The sequence below is a fragment of the Vulpes vulpes genome, chromosome 10 (assembly GCF_048418805.1).
Source record: "Vulpes vulpes isolate BD-2025 chromosome 10, VulVul3, whole genome shotgun sequence".
Lineage (NCBI taxonomy): Eukaryota > Metazoa > Chordata > Mammalia > Carnivora > Canidae > Vulpes > Vulpes vulpes.
In genome coordinates, this window is record NC_132789.1 from 98706484 (window position 1) to 98728108 (window position 21625).

General features: G+C 41.9%; 2 pseudogenes; both read left to right on the forward strand.

Moving 5' to 3' along the window:
- The first annotated feature begins 3875 nt into the window (after positions 1-3875).
- On the forward strand, positions 3876-3999 carry LOC112926964 (small nucleolar RNA SNORA70; annotated as a pseudogene).
- A 2176-nt stretch (positions 4000-6175) lies between these two features.
- On the forward strand, positions 6176-11089 carry LOC112912877 (protein S100-A6 pseudogene; annotated as a pseudogene).
- Positions 11090-21625: the final 10536 nt, after the last annotated feature.

Genomic DNA, 21625 nt, shown 5'->3' on the forward strand with positions numbered 1-21625 from the left:
ACCGGTGTTGGGTGAGGTCACTCTGTCTTAGCAATGAAGTGAAACTAAAACAAGACCACCGTGTAGTTTGGTCTGACCTTAAGAAAAAGCAAGGTCACTGTGAAATCATAAAAACGATCAAATGTCCTCTTTCCCAACAGAGTGACTCCTGGTTCTTTACCAATTGTAGCTTGAGCCTCTCTTCACTTGTCCCGTCTTCTAGATAAAAATGATTGAGATACCCAGTTGTGGAATTGGGTATCTCAACAGCACCCAATCCATGACAAATGCTTGCTTTTTGGACTCTCCCCCAAAATGTCTAGCACAAGCCAAATTCCCATAGGAAGCTCCTTCTGACTCTTTCTCACCATGATGACCCCCCCCCCCCCACCTTTCTACCATGATGTGTGGTCTCCGTGGTTGCAATGAGCCCAGCCAATAAACCTAATTTGTTTGACTGACTTATGTGTTACTTGTCGTCTTTGGCTGCAGTGCCTCGACAAGAGGCAGGCCCAGACTTAGAACCGCTATATATTTTCTTTTTTTTCCAGCTGTCAGAATCTTCTGAGCCTGCTTTAAAAATGGAGATGCCTGGATTCAGTCCTCGATCACCTGAACCTCTTCAGAGGCCCGGGATCTGCACTTTAATAAGCTTCCCAAGGGTGACTCTTACGTGCATGTAAATAACTGCTTGCTTTGTCTTCCACGTGTGCTAAAGAAATGTCTATCCGAGGGAAGCCAGTGTGAGGTTTTGCACCTGATATAAATCTGTATCCACTTTGTTGGGAGGTTACCTCCAAAACGTGGCCAAGTTTAAAAATACATTTTAGTAAATATAGTCCATCCCCATTTTTACAGATTCTGTATGTGTGAACTCACCTACTTGCTAAAATTTGTTTGTAATCCCCAAATCAATATGCTCGGTACTCTCATGGTCACGCGCGGGTATGTGCAGAACCCGGAGAATTTGGGGTAGCCTGATGCACGTGCTCCCAGCTGAGGATGAAGAAGTCACCTCTGCCTCGTTTTCGCCCTCACAGAGGACAGGAGGGTGGAGAAGGTAGGGGGAGGGCAGGGCAGAAGCACCTGCTCTGGGGCCAGCTGGCTGCGGTTTGATCCCAATTCTGGCATCTGTTAGGAAGGCGGCAAGTGGCTGAGCCCTTGTGAACCTTCTGCTCATGCACTCTTTTTCTCTTTGTTATGGCAAAATAGGCATCACATAAAATTTACTGTTTCAGCCATTCAGTGGTATCAGGTGCATTCACGATGTTCTGCAGCCATGACCACTATCCATTTCCGGAACTTTTTCATCCCAAACAGAAGCTCCGTATCCATTAAGCAATAACACTCCATCCCCTTCTGGTCCCAGCCCCTGGCAACCCCTATTCTACTTTCTGTTTCTAGGAACTTGTCTATTCTAAGTGGGATTATAAAATAGTTGTCCTTTTGGCCAAATCGTGTCTGGCTTATTTCACTTAGCTCAGTATTTTCAAGTTTTAACCATGTCGTAGCATGCATCAGAGTTTCATGCCTCGGTATAGGTGAGTAATATTCCATTGTAGGTATGTACCACATTTTGTTCATCCATTCGCATGGACATTTGGATTATTTCCATTTTTTGAAAGATTTTATTTATTTATTCATGAGACACACACACACACACACACACACACACAGAAGCAGACACAGGCAGAGGGAGGAGCAGCCTCCATGCAGGGAGCCCGACGCAGGACTCGATCCCGGGACTCCAGGATCACCTCCTGGGCCAAAGGCAGCGCTAAACTGCTGAGCCACCCGGGCTGCCCTATTTCCATCTTTTGCGTAATGTGACACTACTATGAACATTTGTTCACACGTACGTGTTTGAGTCCCTGTTTTCAATTCTTTGGGGTATTTATCTAGAATTGTTAAGTTACATGGCACTTTTGGTGAGGGATGGAAGCAGAAAAATGTTCACTTTCAGGCCAGAAGGCTGACCTATATAGGCTGCATAGTTCTGATAAGAATCAAATATGTGTTGGTTGCCACCACTCCACTCTCCTTTTTTTTTTTTTTAAGATTTTACTTTAAGTGATCCCTAAACCCAACGCGGGCTCAAACTCACAACCCCAAGATCAAGAGTCACATGCTCTACCAACTGAGCCAGCCAGGTGCCCCTGGTGGCCCCATCCTAAAGGGTCTCATGACTGCCTGCAAATCTCACCAATAGTTAATATCCGACTGAATGATAAGCGCCAGAGAAATCTTTTAAGAAGTCAAACCACTTGCAGGTAGTAGTTTTATAAGTAGAAATTCCGGGCGCCTGGGTGGCTCAGCCGGGTAAGCACCTGCTTTTGGCTCAGGTCATGATCTCAGCGTCCTGGGATCGAGCCCCTGCATCAGGCTCCCTGCTCATTGGAGAGTCTGCTTCTCCCTCCCTAGGCTCACATTCTGTCTCAAATAAATAAATAAAAAATTTAAAAAACAAGTAGAAATTCAAGGAAGACCATTACGATGTAATCCTCCCTGCACATCCCCTCCGGTTGAACACTAAGCACATAGGCAGCAGCTTCCTACGCCGATGGTTCCGCAGTCCCTGTGCGGCTTAAAGAAGCTACTGAGTTGCACCATATTGTGTCTCAAGACTTCTTTCCCGACTGTTGCCCTCCCTGACCCCGCAACACTCCTAGGCTTGACTTTTTGAGGAACTGCCAAACTGTTCCACAGCAGTTGCAACATTTGCACATTGGCACCCGCAGTGCACAGGGCTCCAGTTTCTCTCTACCGTTTCACCAATACTTGTGATTTTCCTTTCTAAAAAAAAAAAAAAAGGCCATCCTAATGGGTACAGAGTGACATTTTCTTTCTTTGTAAAATCTAAAAAGTAGAATCTACCAGAATGAGTTGCTTTCAGACTTGAAGATTCTAGTTGACGTGATAGACAAGCATCCCCCTGCCTCTTGAAAGTTCACCTTATGCCGTTTCACTCTTAGGAAAGACCCACGTCGGTACCTGTCTGGTTAATGAAAGAAATGCAAAGAGGATTTCTGCTTTTACACAAGGGGCAAAAAGTGAAGACCGTGGTGAGGGTTTGTTTCGTGGATCGTGGGGCGAGTGGCCCCACCAGGCTTCTTCCCTGGGAGCCACGCTCAGCGTCCCCGCATCCAGCTCCCACAGCTTTGAACTGCTCCTGCACATCTGTGCTTTATCTTGATTTTTTTTTGCATGCATCTGTCAGCAAGATGCGTCCTAAAGCATCAGGGAAGCTTAAAAGAGGTGCTTTTGGGGGGTCTGGGAATGCTAAAAAATGTTCTATATAAATTAATAGTGACTGCCTCTCTGCTTTACACCCTTTTGGCTTCTACCACCGTTGGCACTGCGGTGAAAGGAGTGACACCGGCCCTTCCCGGGGGGTGGGGGGGACGTCTTTAGGGCGCTCCCCTGGCACGGAGACCCACGGCCCCGGGGTGCACACGCACGTGCCCTGAGGAGTGCCATCGGACTGCTCCTTGGAGGGCCTGGGCCATGACCTTTTTTTTTTTTTTAAGGCTTCAAAACTTTAATGAATCACATTATAATGACAAAATATGAGGCAATAGGGTAAATAGTTTTCTGTGGAAGAACATTGACATGGATACCTCAAATCATGTAAAGTAGTATAAGCATCTACATGTCTCCCTTTTATGTATGTCACACAGGGGCCACTGGTTGTGAGAGTTACAGCCTAACTCAGAGTGTGAGTGACTCAGGATAAATTATTTCCAAAAGTGAAAATTACTCAAAGTATAGGTGTCATATTTTATAGGGCGCCAGCACCTCCAGGCCTACAGCCTCTCAGGCTGCAAGAAAGGAAGCTCGGAGTTTCTGAGTCTTGCCTTTCCATTTCCCTAACTTATGTCTTTTAAAGATCAAAAGGTCTGCAGCCGATGGAGGCGACTGTGCTCTTCGACCCAGTGTGCCAGGGCCGTAGACAGTAGCCTCCCTGGCAGCGAGTGCAGCCTGTTGATGGTATGGGTGCCCCCCCCCACCTCGGGCACAGCCCCTCATGGTGCACTTTGAGGTCTGGCCTCCTGCTCTCTCCCATCGAGGCTGCAGACAGGTGTGCGAGGTGCCTCTGGGAAGCCCCAGGGCACAGTAGCCAGGGCACACGTCGGCCAAGTCCTCACGTCCATCCACACCGAGCTGCGGAACAAGAGCAGGTGACCGAGGCCCCACGCAGGGTTCAGGTTCCCCGGCCGCCAGCAGGTCCGCGTCTCCAAGAAGTGGGGCTTTACGAAGTTGAATGCGGACAAGTTTGAAGATATGGTGGCTGAAAAGCGGCTCATCCCAGTTGGCTGTGGGGTCAAATACATCCCTAATCGTGGCCCCTTGGACAAATGGAGGGCTCTGCACTCATGAGAACCTTGCGCCACCCGAACCCTATTCATGCCCACCAATAAATCCTGCTTCCTGTAAAAATAAAATAAAATAAAATATAATAAAATAAAATAAAGATCAAAAGGTTTTAAAATGATGAATCCAATGTATCATTTTTCTTCTTTTAGGGTTTTTGCTTTGACCTTGCCTAACCCAAGATCACGAAGATCTTCTCCTATGTTTTCTTCCAGAAATTTGGGCTTTTGTATTAATTCGATTTAATATTTGTTTATAGTGTCTATGGTTCACTTTTTTTCCATATGAAAGCCCAATTCCAATGTTTGTTGAAAAGACTACTCTTACTCAATTAATTGGCCTTGATGTCTCTTGATAGTCACTTGGCCACATATGTGTGCATCTATTTCCAGGCTTTTTATTCTATCCCATTAATCTGTATCAGGTCTCTCCTTATTTTAATACCACACTCTCTTGATTACTGCTACATAAGTAGAACTGGTAATTAGGTAATTTGTGAAATAGGCTCTCTTCTCTCTTACATGAGCCTCCTACCTGAGCCCGTGCTCGTCCCTGCCCCTGGGCTCCACTGGGTTCAGTGACATCAGGATGTGTGAGGGAAGGGATGGTGGAGCGGATGTTCGTTGCTTGACCCAACCTGGACCGTAGTCCCGACTTTCCCAGCCAATCTCCCCCCTGTACAGGTGTGCATGAGGCCCACTTCTGGTTAGTGAGACATGGTACTTCAGCGGCCACATCTGTCACACTTCTCATATTTATCTTATGAGAAAATCTTGGCACGAAAGTGATGATAGGTCAGTACAAATTCATCAACATTATAGAAAAAGTTTAATATTTTTGCTCACTCATAGTGGGTAGGTAGTGACATCTTCATCCCTGAAGACACATTTCATGACAGTTTCCTCCTCTGGGATGTTTGAGATCCTAATGAATGCTCCAGGTACCCTTTATCCGTATGATTACCAGAAACCCTGACCCTCTTTGTTGTTCAAATAATAGATTCCAAGTATATCGGACAAGGACCCTACATAATTATTATCATTCTGCTACTACTGGTAGTGGAAAGGCAAGCAGTGTGTACCATGGTGTTTATAAAAAGACCCAGACATTTCCGCATGGCTATTGTTTCTTGAAGCATGTCTGTAACACAGATACCCAGTCCTAACCACTATCAGATAATAAAATGCTTTAAAACGGCATTTCAAAAATTAAGTCTAAGTTGCTCAAACACATATGGCTGCACCCCAGTGATCGCAGGTGAGGGCAAACACTGAGGTAGAATTTTTCCTGCGCGAGAATTGAAATCCGCACTACTGCACCCTACAGTACTGTAATTTCCACATTAGTCAGTGTTCATTAGCATACGCTGCTGACCTGGGAATTAAGTATTAAACACAGACTTGATTACATTTTCTTAAAAGATCCCTAGACCAGACTCCGAGTGACTGACTGCATGAAGCAACACTACCCGTTGGACAACAGCAACAGCAAAAGGATAACTGGGGTCTTGTCTGGTGACTCGCCTGAGGTCAGATGGTCCTGGGGGTTTGCAGTGAGGACCAGGTCCTCAGGATGGTTCTCAGGTGTGGTGGTAGGAACTGCAGCCTTCCCAAGAAGGGCAGAGAGCCTGGAGAGCAGGGGCGCCTGGGGGCTCAGCGGGTGAGCGTCTGCCTTCGGCCCAGGGTGTGACCCCAGGGTCCTGGGATCGAGTCCCACATCGGGCTCCCTGCATGGAGCCTGCTTCTCCCTCAGCCTGTGTCTCTGCCTCTTTGTGTGTCTCTCATGAATAAATAAAATCTTAAAAAAAAAAAATAACATGGAGAACATGTTGGTGGATGAGAGTGCAAACACGTCTCGGTTCTGCTACCCTCCTCCCTCCGTAGATCCCTCCTACCTGCTTGTCTACCTGCCAACCCGTTCGCAGCAGATTCATCGTTCCCCTGTGGTAGGAGCAGAAGACACAGCAAGTCAGCTGGATTTGTGTAAATGTATTTTACATCCATGTCTTTTAAATGTAAAGCCCTTTGTGAGTAAAATGTTTCAGGCCAGGGAAATTAAACTATTGTTCCCTACTGCAGGTCTATGACTGGTTGTTGGGAACCTTATAAGTTTCTCAGTCTGTGTGAGTCAAGAGATTTAGGGTGTTTTTTGTTCCCCCGCAGCAAAGCTTCAGTTCTTAAGAGGTTTTCAATCTCTAAAGCTAGTACTTTGAAAGAGAAAAAAGAAAGAAGTGAATAATTGCTTCCCATGTATGGCTTCCATATTTTTTTCCTCATAAGATTAAAACAAATTTTTTTACTTATTTTTTTATTTTTTAGAGAGGAAGAGGGAGTATGTACAGGTGGGGAGAGGGGCAAAGGAAGAGGGAGAGAGGGAATCTTAAGCAGTCTCCAAGCCCAGCACGGAGCCCGTCGTGGGGCTCGATCTCGTGACTCTGAGATCATGACCTGAGTAGACATCAAGAGTCGGATGCTTAACTGACTGAGCCACCCAGGCGCCCTTCATATGGTCTAAAAAATAATAAGAACTTTATTGAGATAAAATTCACATACAATGAAGTTCAGCCTTTTAACGTGTATAATTCAGTGACATTTGGCGCGTACACAAAATTGCAGATTATCTCCACCACCTTATCTTAGAACATCCCCATCACCCTAAAAAGGTCATATTCATTAGTAGTCACTCCACCTTTCCCACTGCCCCCCGCCTCTGGGAACCACGACTCCACTTTCTGTACCTTTGGATTTGCCTATTATGGACACTTCTATATATGGAATCATACATTGTGTGGCTTTTTTCACTTAGCAAAATGTTTTTAAGATTTTCATCTATGTTGTAGCATGTATCAGTACTTCATGCCTTTTCATCACTGAAAAATATTTCATGTGGCTATACCACCTTTTGTTTATTCAGTTGTCCACTGGTGGACGTTTGAGTTTTTCCCAGTTTTTGGCTATTATGAATAATGTTATGGGCATTTGTGTACACATTTTTGTGGGCCATATGCATAACTAATCTTGGGCATACACCTGCAAGTTAAAAATTGTAGTATAATTAGACTATTGCCTAAGAATATTCATGTAGATGAATTCATTTTACTCTCTAGGGTGGAATTCACATATGATCCAATTCCATTTTTTAATTAATTAATTAATACATTTTATTGTATTTATTTTATTTTTAAAACTTCCAGTATAAATTAACATGGTGTTATATTAATTTCAGGTGTTATGATAAAGAGTTTCAACAATTCTATACATTACTCAGTGCTCATTATGATAAGTCTTAATCCCCATCCCTTATTTTACCTATCCCACCCACCCACCTCCCCTGTGGTAACCACCAGTGTGTCCTCTACATTTAAGAGTCTGTTTTTTTTTTTTTTTTGTCTCTTTTCTTTCTTCATTTGTTTCGGTTCTTAAATTTATAATAGGAGTAAAATCATATGGTATTTGTCTTTCTCCGATTTATTTCACTTAGCATTATACTCTTTAGATCCATCCATGTTGTTGCAAATGGCAAGATTTCATTCATTTTTTGTGGCTGAGTACTTTCATTCTTTCAAAAGAATGGAATCTTGCCATTTGCAACAACATGGATGGATCTAGAGGGTACAATATGTGTATCATGTCTTCTTTATCCACTCGTCCACCAGTGGACCCTGGGGCTGCTTCCATATCCTGGCTATTGTAAATAATGCTACTACAAACTTAGGAGTGCATATATCATTTCAAATTTTACTGTTTCCCTCTAAATCTACTTTGTTCAGGACTTTTATCACGAATGGATGCCATCCTTTGTCAAATCTTTTGTATCTATTGAAATGACTACATGATTTTTATTCTTTCTCTTGTTAATGTGATGTATCATGTTGATTTACATATATAGAACCATTTGCATCCCAGGAATAAATCCCACTTGATTGTGGTGAGTGATTTTTTAAATGCATTTTAAATGCATAAATGTTTGCTAATACTTTGTTAAGGATTTTTGTATCTAGGTTCATCAGAGATATTGGCCTGTCATTTTCTTTTTTGTGGTGTCTTTATCTGGTTTTGGTATCAGGGTAATGCTGGCCTGAACAGAATGAATTTGGAAGTCTTCCTTTTTCTATTTTTTGAAATAGTTTGAGAACAGGTAATAACCATTCTTTTTTTAAGACTTTATTATTTTTTTAAGGTTGTTTATTTATTAGAGAGAGAGAGAAAGAGAGCAGGAGTGGGGAGGAGGAGCAGGAGAGGGAGAACCAGACTCCCTGATAAGGAGGCAGCCTGATGTGGGGCTCCATCCCAGGACCCTGAGATCATGACCAGAGCCAAAGGCAGATATTTAACTGACTGAGCCACCCAGGTACCCCATTGTTAACTCTGCTTTAAATGTTTGGTGGAATTCACTTGTGGAGGAGCCATCTAGTCCTGGGCTTTTGTTCGCTGGGAGTTTTTTCATCACTAATTCAATTTCATTGCTGATAATCATTCTGTCCAAATTTTCTATTTCTTCCTGATTCTATTTTGGGAGGATGTTTCTCAGAACTTATCTATTTCTCCTATATAATTTTTCATCATACATCTTTATAATCCTTTGTATTTCTATGGTTTCTCCTTTCATTTCTGAGTTTGTTTAGTAGTTCCATTTTATAAACCATAATATTTTATTTTATTTTGAGTTTATTTAACTCATTAATCTGTGTACCCAAAGTGGGGCTTGAACTCATGACCCTAAGATCAAGAGTTGGTGTTCTTCCAATTGAGCCAGCCAGGCACCCAAAACATAGTATTTTAAATTAATTGACCTTGAAGTTAGTACTTGAAGTAGCACAAAAAAATGGTGGGACTGTTAGGATACCTTATTTACAGTCAAATTATAAATGTGAAGATAATCTTGTGTATCTTGAATAGAATGCAGAAGTATATTAAAAGACTGATAGTCCATGACCAAGTGGGATTCATTCCAGAAATGCAAATGTTTATAACTTTTAAAAATACTAATATAATTTACCATATTAATAAGTCAAGGAGAAAAACTGTATGATCATTTTGATTGATGCCAAAAATGCATTTAATAAAATTTAATATCCATTTCCAATGAAAACATTCAGCAAAGTAGAATTAGATGAATATTTCCTTAACTCAGTAATGTCCGGAGCAAAACAGAGGTGCCACTAATATATTAAAACAAGGAGTCCAATAAGAACTGAAATGGAAGCAGCAAAACTGTCATTTTTGGAGGTTATTTTAAACTACATGTACAAAGGTAATAGTTGGCTTATATACAAAAATGCCTAGTCATAAAATATAGTGGCAGACAACACATCAATTTCAATAGCCACAAAAATTTAAATAACATAAGAAAACTTTAACAAGAAGCATTATATGAAGAAAATGATCAAACCTCATTGAGATCTGTTTGACTCCAAGTACAATGGTGATCACTGTGCCAGATGAATATATATTAACCTATAGATCAAAGTAGCATTTCAGATAGGTGGTAAGCAAATGCCATTTGGTGAGGGTTTGGGACAATAGGTTCAACAGCAACAAAAAAAAGACCAAGATTTTACTCCTTACAGAGTAAATATCTTCTAGATGGATCACATATGTAAGTGTGATAGATGACTCAGAAGTACTAGAGGGAAAAAATGGATAAATATATTTCCCTTTGAAATAGAGCAGACTTTTTAAAACCATGTCACAAAAATTCAGAAACCAAAAAGGATAAGATTGATATCTTTGACTTTTTATACTTTTGTGTTGCAGACAACCAAGTGAAAAATGAACTCACAATTCACACTATAAAAAAAGGAGAGAGACAGGTGACAAATCAGGACGATGTTTCATAACATGATGCATAACAAAGTACTAAAAATAAAAATAAATATGTATACACATATGGTGGGGAAACAAAAGAAAAGTGACTGAAGAATGTGAACAGGAAATTCATAAAAAGAAGGACTCAAAAAAAAAAAAAAAGGAAGGAATCCAAATAAACAGTAAGCTTACAGGATGTTTAATCTTATCAGGAATTAAATCCTAGCTAAGTAGAGTATCAATGAAATAGCAATTTTTGGTTCTCAACAAATATTGAAAAAGTTAATAACATTCAGAGTTGGATTTGGCTTCAAAAAATGCATACTTTCGTGTCCTATTGGTGGGAATGTAAATTGATACAATATTTCTAGAGGATAGTTTGGCAACATACATAAAAAGACCCAAAACCCCACAAAAAGGAATTTATCCAAAAGAAATACATGAGTAAGTGAGAATAGCTGTAACCACAGGATACTCACGTGGCTCTGTTGATAATGGTAGAAATTCAGAAGCAGCCTAGAGGAGTTGTGTCAAGGTGACACATGGATTCAGTAGAACACACTGCAACCTGTAGGCTAAGAGGCCCACTGGCCACTACGTGGGTCCCTCCACACTCTCCCAGTGCTGTGTGCTCTGAGCCTAGTGCCCAACCACCATGTGCCCCCCGGGGAACAGTCCATCCGCCTCCTCGTGGTCAATTTCTGCAAGTCCTTGGGCGGGGAGGGCGACAAGAAGGCCCTGGGCAAGAAGGGGCTGACAAAGCTGATCCAGAAAGAGCTCACCATTGGCCTAAAGCTGCAGGATGCTGAAATTGCAAAGCTGATGGACAATTTGGATCAGAACAGGGGCCAGGTCAGGTGGTGAACTTCCAGGAATATGTCACCTTCCTGGGGCCCTTGACTTCGATCTACAGTGATGCTCTCAAGGGCTGAAAAAATAAATCAGAAAGGTGGAGAGCCTCTATAGGGTCTGCTTAAGTCAAATCCAGGGATGGGTAACTGTTCAATAAGTGCCCTTTTTTTGGTAAGAAAAAAAATAATACACTGCATCCTTCAAAATAAGAAAGTAGTTCTTTATTGATGGATATGGAAAGATTTCAGGGACAAATGATTGACTCAAAAGAAGCATGTTTCAGAATAGTGTATATATAGTATGTGATTTCACTTATGTAAAATTGCATTAATCTACAAATGGGTAGATATGCATAGAGAAATGTCTGGAGGATGTTCACCACGCTATCAGATGTTTTCTCTGGTGGGTGATGCAATTTTAGGCGTATTTTTACTTTCTTCTTTGTACTTTTCTGTCATGTCAGAATTTTGTTCACAGTGAGCATATACCATATTCTAAAAACAGCAAGCTAGTTTTAAAAACTGACCCTATCCACGTGGGTGGCTTCGTTGACTGAGCTTCTGACTCTTGGTTTCTGCTCAGGTCATGAACTCATGGGTCGTGAGATTGAGCCCCAAAGAGAGCTCTGCACTCAGCTCAGAGTCTGCTTGAGATTTTCTCTGTCTCCCTCTGCCCCTCCTGCTCATGCTCTATCTCTCTCTAAATGAATAAATAAACAAAATCTTTAAAAATAAATAAATAAAATAGAAATTGACTCTATCAAAAAAATGGAAAAAAATTGATCCCAAATACAGCTCCTTTCAGCACGACAATGCATGTGTTAGCAGGGTGGCACATACACGGGAGTAGTGATCATGTCAAGGACATTTCTTCCTTAAAACACCCTCAGTCCTAAAGAAAAATGTAAAAAAAGCTCAGTAACTAGAGGAGATATTGAGAAGTATCTAGTACATTAGAAATAAGATGGTTCCTATAGAGTTGGATAACTCCACACCCAACCATGCGGCTTCAAAGAGTTCACATTGTATCCAGGGATCCTTTTAAAACATTTTACCACAAAAATATTACACTTCTACTCAACAGTGGCATTCATTATTCAGAAACTTAAATCTCTTGAATTTGCACACATTCCTATGGCGAAATAGATAAAAATGATGTATCACAAGGCTAGGGAAAGCATCACCATAAAGCACTATTGACTTCCATGAAGGAAACATTGGTAGGTAGAGGCCAAAAAATAATATCAGGGTAAGGCTAAGTATATTGCACACCATTGCCAGAAACATATTTCTGGCAAAGAAACAAGATTGGTAATTGAACTCTCAAATATATTTCAAGAGGGTATTATGTTCCAGGAGAATGGAATGGATTTAGGAATGGATTTAGTCTTCCCTTCCCTGACCTAAAGCACTTCCAACACCAGCAATTATTAGGCAAGATCTCTATAATATTGAAAGCAACAAATATAGGCTTTATGTAATTTTTTAAAGTTTTCACTTTAATTCTGGTATCGTTCACACACACCTGAAATGTTAGTTTCAGGTGTACAATATATTTGACAATTCCACACGAAACCTGGTGCTCGTCATAAGCGCACTCCTTCCCCCCACCACCTGTTTTACCACCTCCCCTCTGGTCAATCAGTCCTATAGAATTAAGAGACTGTTCCTTGATTTGCCTCTCTTTTTTCCCCTTTTGCTCTATTGCTTTGTTTCTTAAATGCCGCATATGAGTAAAATCATACGGTATTTGTCTTTCTCTCATTGACTTATTTTATTCAGTCATCAGTCAATGGACACTTGGGCTGTTTCCATAATCTGGCTCTTATAGACAATGCCACCATAAACATAGGGGTGCATGTATCCCTTTGAATTAGTGTTTTTGTAGTCTTTGGGTAAATACCCAATAGTGCAATTGCTGGGTCATAGGATAGCTCTATTTTTAACTTTTAACCTCCATGCTGTTTTCCAGAGTGGCTACATCAGTTTGCATTCCCACCAAGAGTGCAAGAGGGGTCCCCTTTCTCCACATCTTTGCCAACACCTGTTGTTTCTTGTGTTGTTGATTTTAGCCTTTTTGACAATGACAGACTACTCATTGTAGTCTTAAAAAATATTTTATTTATTTATTTGAGAGAGAGAGCATGAGCAGAGGGGAGGAGCAAAGAGAAGGGAGAAGCAGGCTCCCCTCTGAGCAGGGAGCCCAATGAGGGGCTCAAACCCAAGAGGATCATGACCTGAGCTGAAGGCAGACGCTTAACTGGCTGAGCCACCCAGGCACCCCCTCTCATTGTAGTTTTGATTTGTATTTCCCTGATGATCAGTGATGTTGAGCATCTTTTCATTTTCTTTAGTATCTTCATCATTTTCAGTCTGTTGGCTGTCTGCATGTCTTCTTTGGAGAAATGTCTTCATGTATTCTGCCCACTTTTTAATTGGACTCATTGTTTTTTGGGTGTTGAGTTTATAAGTTCTTTATATATTTTGGATGCTAACTTCTCATCAAATATATCATGTGCAAATATCTTCTCCATTTCCATAGGTTGCCTTTTAGTTTTGTTTATTGTTTTCTTCACTGTCAGAAGCTTTTTATTTCGATGAAGTCCTGATAGTTTATTTTTGCTTTTGTTTCCCTTGCCTCTGGAGTCAGGTCTAGAAAGAAGTTGCTACACCAGTGTCAAAGAAGTTGCTGCCTGTGTTCTCTCTAGGATTTTTGTGGTTTCATGTCTCACATTTAGGTCTTTAATCCATTTTGAGTTTATTTTTGTGTACGGTGTAGAAAGCAGTCCAGTTCTTTTGCATGTTGCTGTCCAGTATGCTTTCCCAATTCCTTGTGTTGAAGAGACTGTTTTTCCCATTGGATGTTCTTTCCTGCTTTGTTGAAGATTAATTGACCATATAGTTGTGGGTTTATTTCTGGGTTTTCTCTGTTCTATTTATTGATCTGTGTCCATTTCTGTGCCCTAATGACATACCAACAGCATTTTTCACAGAGCTAGAACAAAGAATCCTAAAATTTGTATGGAACCACAAAAGACTGAAAAAGACCCCAAAGCAACACTGAAAAAGAAAAGTACAGCTGGAGGCATCACAATTCTGGACTTTAAGCTATGTTGCAAAGCTGTAGTGATTAAAACAGTGTGGTACTGGCACAAAAATAGACACAGAGATCAACAGAACAGAACGGGCTTATATTTATTAAAAATTTCCAAATATACTTATCTAGGGTTTTGTTTTTTTTTTCAGGTAATGATGTCAATCGGCACCCCCTAAATAAACTTATTGTCTTAAATAAGCTTCCTTGACACTGTATATATTAAGTCAAGTTTTTGTATTCTTACTGCTACTTGATTGAGAATTGTTAGACCCTGATGTCTTGAATCCCATTTCTAGTATTAGGAGTGTCACGCTGTTTAGTTTGGACAAAAGTGCTTATTTCTAGCAGATTTGGTCAGTCCAATTTAGAGACAGAAAGAGAACATCGCCTTATGCCACAGGGGGGCAGTAAGGTTTAATGAGATAATATTGATAAACCATTTTTAGGAAAAGGGAACAATGCTATGGATGTGCTTATTGCACAGGGACAACTAAAAGGGGTAAGTGAAAGCATATGTAAACTTTAGTATCTTCAGTGTTTCACATTCATAAATTCTTCCTTAGTGCCTTGCCAAGGAAAACAAACAAACACCAAAAAAACCCTTCAGTTTTAGAAACCAAAGTTCCCAAGGTGAGAGAAATGCTAACAGAAGACAAGCTTACCACACTGTTTCAGTGTTGTTCATCCTTATCTATTTGTTAATCATTAACTTCTGGATCTCTCTCTCTTTTTTTTTAAGGAATGTGCATTAGCCTTTTCAGTATAAAAACTGAAATTCAGAACCACGTATGTTGGAAAAGGGAGTGAAAATAGAGGACTCATTCAGATTAGTCAAACAGCTCTCTCCGTTCTATTTAGTAAAACAAGGGTTACCGTGGGATGCAGGGCTCAATTGGTCGCAAAATCTCTAAAGTCAATGCAAGGTTCTAGTACCAGCTGTAGAATTTTATAGAAACCTGAATGTTTCTCCCAGGGACCAATTCATTCATTGTTTATAGCCCTAACTTTGAGTTGAATGCAATTTGGAATATCTGCAACAAGAATGACTTATTCTTTAGAATTTCTTTTTCAGCTTTGGCAGATTTACAAACCAAGCTCCCAGGAGCAGCACAGTCAGAGCAGTGATTCTTAGAGAGGGAGTGTCCAGAGTCAACCCCCGCCCCTCTGCTCCTCACTCAGGGATGGGTGAGAACCTCCAGTGTATGGGAGGGGGAAAGAATTCAATATTATAATTCTGGCAGAAACACTGATTTTGTAATAAAACCACATAAGGGAAAACTCTGGGAAAAAATGCGGTGTATAGGTCAACCAAGCTGGAGAAGCCCCGATAAATAAATACTGAAAACCATTGTGAAGGAAGGAGGGTTGAAAAGAGCTGGTCATTTAGCTTGGAGCTTAAGAAAATTTTCTTGGCAAAAGAGGTGACAGAGGGATGGGAGGCTCATGCGGTACTGAATGTTCCATTGTCCTCCCCCATCCCAGGCTCCTCTAGTTCACGAGCAAGCTGTGAATTTGGAAGGCTTAATCTGTGGCTTGATTAGTTTGAAAAAAGGCTGGGTTCAGTTCAAATCATTGGTCCTGCATTTCTGAAATGAAACAGATAAAATTAATCCTTGCCAAACGTCAATTCCAAAAGGTTAAAGTATGTGATTGGGTCTAAAGATGGTTGAGAAAGTAAACAGGGCAAGATTTGGTAGCAAGAAAGGGAGAGAGAGAGCGAGAGAGGAGAATGAGGGAGAGAGAACGAGGGAGTATGCATGAGCACACTTGGGAAGAAAAGTCGGAGAGAGAAAACTAAGAGTTTATGTGATTTTTAAGTTTATAAAGAAACACAGGGTCACTAACAATAAATGATCACAAACTTGAATGTATAGTATTTAAAAATGCTACTTTCTACAATACACAGGGATTAAGCATTTTAAGGTAACAAGTCTATTACTGCCAGAAACTAGAATTACAAATAATAATCAAAAGCATATGTCATTTGGAGGCAAATAGCGTAGCAGACGTGCACACACTTCGGTACGTGTACCGTTCCCTGCATAATAATCACACTGAATTGTTAGAGCAAGGCATTCCCTGGAGAACAAACAGGCACGTTCCACCTGTATCCCTTGGAAGAAGACTTATTTTAAGATGGAAACAGAGAGTAATACTCATATATATTTTTTTGTGCTTCCCATGACCTTTCTCTTCAGGCTGTTGTGGTACTGTTGGGTTTGGGTCCCCGTGTGGTATAGTTGGGTCAATGAGGGTTGTCTGGGCTGACTTATTTGGGTTAAAATATCCAAAGTAATTCTCCATTTGCCATCCTTCCTAAAATGCTTTGTGAAGTCATCAGTAGGTGGGTATAACTGCTTAACATGGGAAAAATTGTAATTCAGAAAACGTATCTAAAAGATTCAAGTGAATTAAAGTCTGATTTATAAAGTTCTTTTTGAGATCTACAAGTTTGTATTTTAAAGCTCTCCTAGGATGTGGGCTAAATCCCACAAAACTTCCAACAAGAGGTTCTTTTAAACCTGTTTTAACAAACAGATAAAAAAATCATTTTTAATTTGTTCATCATTCATATGCAAAGAAACACTGCCACAGAATTTCAAGAATGCTTGAGTTGACTTTCTGAGTAAGGCTAATGGTTCCCTCTGGACTGCTTTTCATTAATAATTTACTTAGTAAACACTCTCTTCAGAAAAAAGTACAAAAGTTGTGGTCTTGCCTCATTAGAACTATCTCATCTTCTTTTTTCTTTCTTTCTTTCTTTCTTTCTTTCTTTCTTTCTTTCTCTCTTTCTTTCTTTCTTTCTTTCTTTCTTTCTTTCTTCTTTCTTTTTTTTTTTTTTTAAGATTTTCTTTACTTATTTGAGACAGAGAGAGAGAGAGAGAGAGGGAGGGAGAAGAGGAAAGAATCTGAAGCAAACTCCATGCCAAAAGCAGAGACTGACCATGAGGTCAAGACCTTAGCCAAAACCAGGAGTAGGACCCTTAAACCAGCTGAGCCACCCAGACACCCTGAACTATCTCATCTTCTTAAATACTAGGTTTATTTAGTGAGATATTACTTGAATCCTCATTATTAGTTTTAACCTAGAAGAATGGTAATTGTGTCATTGTGGAAAACAGTCCAGAAGGCAGTTCCTTCTGGTTTGGTCTTAGCTATTTCTAGAACACTCATTTCAACATTAAACACGATTTTGGAAAATTTTGTGAGTTTTTTGTTGTTGTTGTTGACTTCGCTAATGAATATTTATCTGTAACTTTTTCCACATAAGTAAGGTGTTGGGAGATGGTGTAGACAACGGCGAGAATACAAACCATTATATGGAAGCGATAATAAGAATAAACTAGAGTCTACTAAGGTTGGAAGGTGAGGGAGAACTTTCCAGAAAAGTCCGGGCTAGAGCAGCTACTCCAGAGATCTGATGAGTGTGGATTTAATGTCATAGGCCACTAAACCAAAGGGTAGTTTATATGTAGCACAATCATGGCAATGGCTAACAAATACACTTGTTTATATAAACTATGATAGTTTCATTATCAACTTAGGATAAATGGGAGGAAATGGAGAAAGACGACAGTTAGCATAAGAGAAGTTGTGTGGGAAAGATCTTCACCAAGCCCCACGCAATGTAATTGCTATGAATTGCATGCTAGAACAGGAGATGAGCTGGGAGAAAGCTTTCCAGATGCTCCAACCCTCGTCGTAGAGAGGAAGCCATGGGATCTCAGGGCGGTGGAGTCACACTGTGGCGGAAGCAGGTTGTTGTCTTCATCTCTGAAGACATCATCTCTGATGATGTCTGAAGTCTGATGTCTGATGCCACGGAAGTCCTACTCGTCCTTCAAGCCACCCCCTCTGTTATCCCTTCCTTGTTTCCCAAACTAAAAATGGGCTCTTCCTGGGTGCCTGGGTGGCTCGGTTGGATTAGCGCCCAACTCTTGATTTGAGCTCAGGGTCCTCAGACCGCGCCTCGAGTAGGGCTCTGCACGGGGTGTGGGGCCTACTTAGGATCCTCTCTCTCCCTCTCCCTTTGCCCTTCCTTCCTGCTCCCCATGCTCTCTCTTTCTCTTACAGGAAAAAAAGTAAATAAAATAATAATAAAAATGGGCTCTTTCACCTCCAAATTCCTGTAGATTCCTGAACTCTAGTTGAATTTAAAAACCCAACAGTTTTGTGTGTGTGTGTGTGTGTGTGTGTGTGTGTGTTTTGTTGTTGTTTCTTTGTCCTGCTCACTACCCTTTCCTGTCCCAGGCTGCTTCTCAGCAAAAGCCTACCTGAGCTTGTGGGGAGAGAGCTTTCCCCAGAAGGACACCACTGACATACATGCAGGCTGGGAAGGATGTTCTCTCACTCAAGGGAAAGGAACAGAAAGAACAAAAAGAAGAAAAAAAGCAGAAGAATGAAATGTGCCCCAGCCTCATCCCCTTTTCCTTCTTTTCAATAAATGAACTTCATAAATTCTACTTGTCTTATTTCTCCCTGTTCCTGTGAATGTAGGCACTGGATTGTTATTATTATTATTATTATTATTATTGGCACTGGATTATTTAAGGTCTCTCCTCAGAGCCTTCTGTGAGCGCCATGCTAGGATTCAGAAAGAGAAGTGAGCAAACGAGCAAAATCAGTTCTGGGGCCTGTGGTTGCAGAAGCCCGAAGACCAACCTGGCCCCGGTTGGTCAGAGTCACAGGTACCCCTGGAGCCGGTAGTGGGGCTGCCGGGGGTCACCGAGCCGGACAAAGGAGTCAGATGTGGGGTATGTAGTCGATGAGGCAAAAGTCAGAGAGGACGGATCTACGACTGCTGCCGTTGTCATTATGCTCCAAGAGAACTAACTCATCATGAAACTCTGTCAAAAGACAGGAGGGCTTACACCTAACGCAGGAATTAACAGCTCGGAGCAAGATGTTTTCTCCTGTCACCCAGCTCTTGTGAGTTAGGAACCCAGAGGAGTGAGTCACTGGAAAACATCCCAACAGATAACATATTGTTCATCTGTCTTTCCTTCTCCCAGGAAATCGGAGGTGAGAGACTTGAACTAAAAAAGCAAAAAAAAGTCCACCAGCCGTCAAACATCTGGGGACACTAGTGGGAGGAAACAGTAGGGGACCAGAACGAAATAAAGCCAATAGGCAGATCCAATTCCAAGAAACAGGGAGAGTGTGTTTTAGTTGCTATAAAGTCCTAGAGAGCCATGGGGATGTTCTGTCCTCCCGTCCCTGAGGGCGGAGGCCGGGTTTTATGCCCTCATGGGTTCCCTGGAGCACCCAGGCCCGGAGACGAGGTGCTCGTGAACGTCTGTTTCATGAAACCCGTTGGGGCGCACTCGGTGGGGAGCAGGCGAGCACGTGTTGGGTCCTGGCTCGTGCTCCGGGTCTCTGCCAGTCTTTGCTGTTCTTTGCACCTCCCCGAACTGGTGACGGGAGAGCAGATGCCCTCAGTCTTTTGTACTGTTTGTTCTAAGCCTGAGTCTCACAGTAGTTTCTTTTCTTTCTTTCTTCCTTCTTTTTTCTGGGGAGTGAAAAAGTGATGTCTCCTCTGGTAAACAAGGTATGTCTCCACTGCTCCAAAGATAACGAATCAAAAGGTCCCTATTTTTCATGCCAAGAGACTACTATTGGTTGCAATTTGGTCCTAGAGTTGAAGGATTTCCTCCCCGGGTCTTTGGGGGCTTGGAGCACTGGGGGAGTGAGCACCCCTCCGACCTACGTGCCTGTGCCTCCTACTCCCCAAAAGTTCTCTCTGTGTGTCACACTATAGAGAGCCAGACAGTTCTGTTGAGGGATCCTGTTAGTTGTTGTTCTTTTTTTAATTAAGTTTTTCTTGACCATAAAAGCAATACACACTTTGTTGAAAGTGATGGTGCAGAACTGAATGGAGTAAAAAGGAGGAGTTCCCACCCTTTGCCATCTTATCCTTGATCCATCCACCTGAGGTCGCAACGGATATGTCTTGACCTTAAGAGATTCAGACAGATTATGTGAGTACCAATGTTGGAAAAAAGGAAAAATCGTGCATTCAGAATGAACCTGGCTACAAGCTTTCCAGACATTCATTTTATAGTTTTGATAAAACCCTGGTCAGGTCCGATAAAGGATTTTCAGAATCATTACACCCAGCACACCCCTGTGCGGCGCAGACTGCCAAATGTACACCTTGTATTATTCTTCATACATCCTGGTTCCTGGGGAGAGGGTGTATAATGTGGGCGTGTTTCGTGTGCTTGATATCTATAAATACACTCAGAGGCTGCTCAAAGCTGCTCACTGTTATTTCAGCACATCCACTATTCCCGGTTTTTACATACACCCGCACCCTCATGAAAAAGGAGTAAAACTGAATTTATTTCTGCCATGATGAGCATGACTCCAGACAAATTGTCACATAAGTAGATACCATTTTCCAGGGGTGTCTCACCCTAGGGGTGCAGAATCAACTTCTGTTTCTGTCCTGTTTTCACTCCATTCTCCTGACCTTCTCCAGTGGTGACTTCTAGATGCTGACATCTACTTAGTCATCCAGCGCCGCCACCTGCCTTCTGCGGTTTGCTCCACGGTTCATAGACTCCCAGCTTGTGACTCTGTTTCTTGGTTAACACTTTTCTCTCTTCTTTTTTTCAGGAATCCCAACCCACAAGTCCTCTACCTGCTGCTGCCTATACCAGCTGTTGCAGTCTGCATGGACCTAGAGAATGGGACCTTGACCATGTTCAAGACCCATCACCGTCTGTGCCAGGTCACCCTCTGGCCTTCCCTCCATGGCTTTTCCTCATGTCGGCAAAACAGTGGTTAGGAGCACGGTCCCTGAAATCAGACTTGGCTCACACTTGAAATCTTAACCTTGCCTCATAGTAGGTATGGGCTACTTAACACGTTTCTTTAAAAAATTTATTTACTTATTCTGAGAGAGAGAGAGAGAGAGAGAGAGAGCACACGAGAGCATGCTAGCAGGTGGAGGAGCAGAGGGAGACAATCTCACGCAGACTCTCCTCTGACCACGGATCCCAGTGCCGGTCTAGATCCCATAAGCCTGAGACCATAACCTGAGCCAAAACCTAGAGTCAGATGTTCAACCCACTAAGGCATCCAGATGCCCCTGGGTTATTTAACATCTTGTTAGGCTTCAGTTTCCTCATCTAAAAAAGTGAGGACAGTAATAGTACCTACCGTACGGAGTTTTCATGAAGACTGTGGTGGACTGTTGAAGTAATGGCAAACCCAATAAGTCAGGTACCGCCAAACCCAGGCTCTTGTGCTCTTGTGAAGTGTCCTCTCATATTAATTTTGGGCTTGGCCACGTGGCCTGCTTTGGCTCGTGGCAGGAGCAGAGGCTTGATGAGGCTTGCACACTGAGTTTTTGCACTGTCTCGTTGGCTGCTTTTTTGAACCCAGCCATCACCTGAAGAAGCTTGAGCCAGCCCACTGGTGGTGACAGAGGCGTCCCAGTGGCCCCACCCCAACAGTCAACTGTTAGACCTGTGAATGAGGCCATTTGGTACTCGCCAGGCTGGCAGACTTGCCAA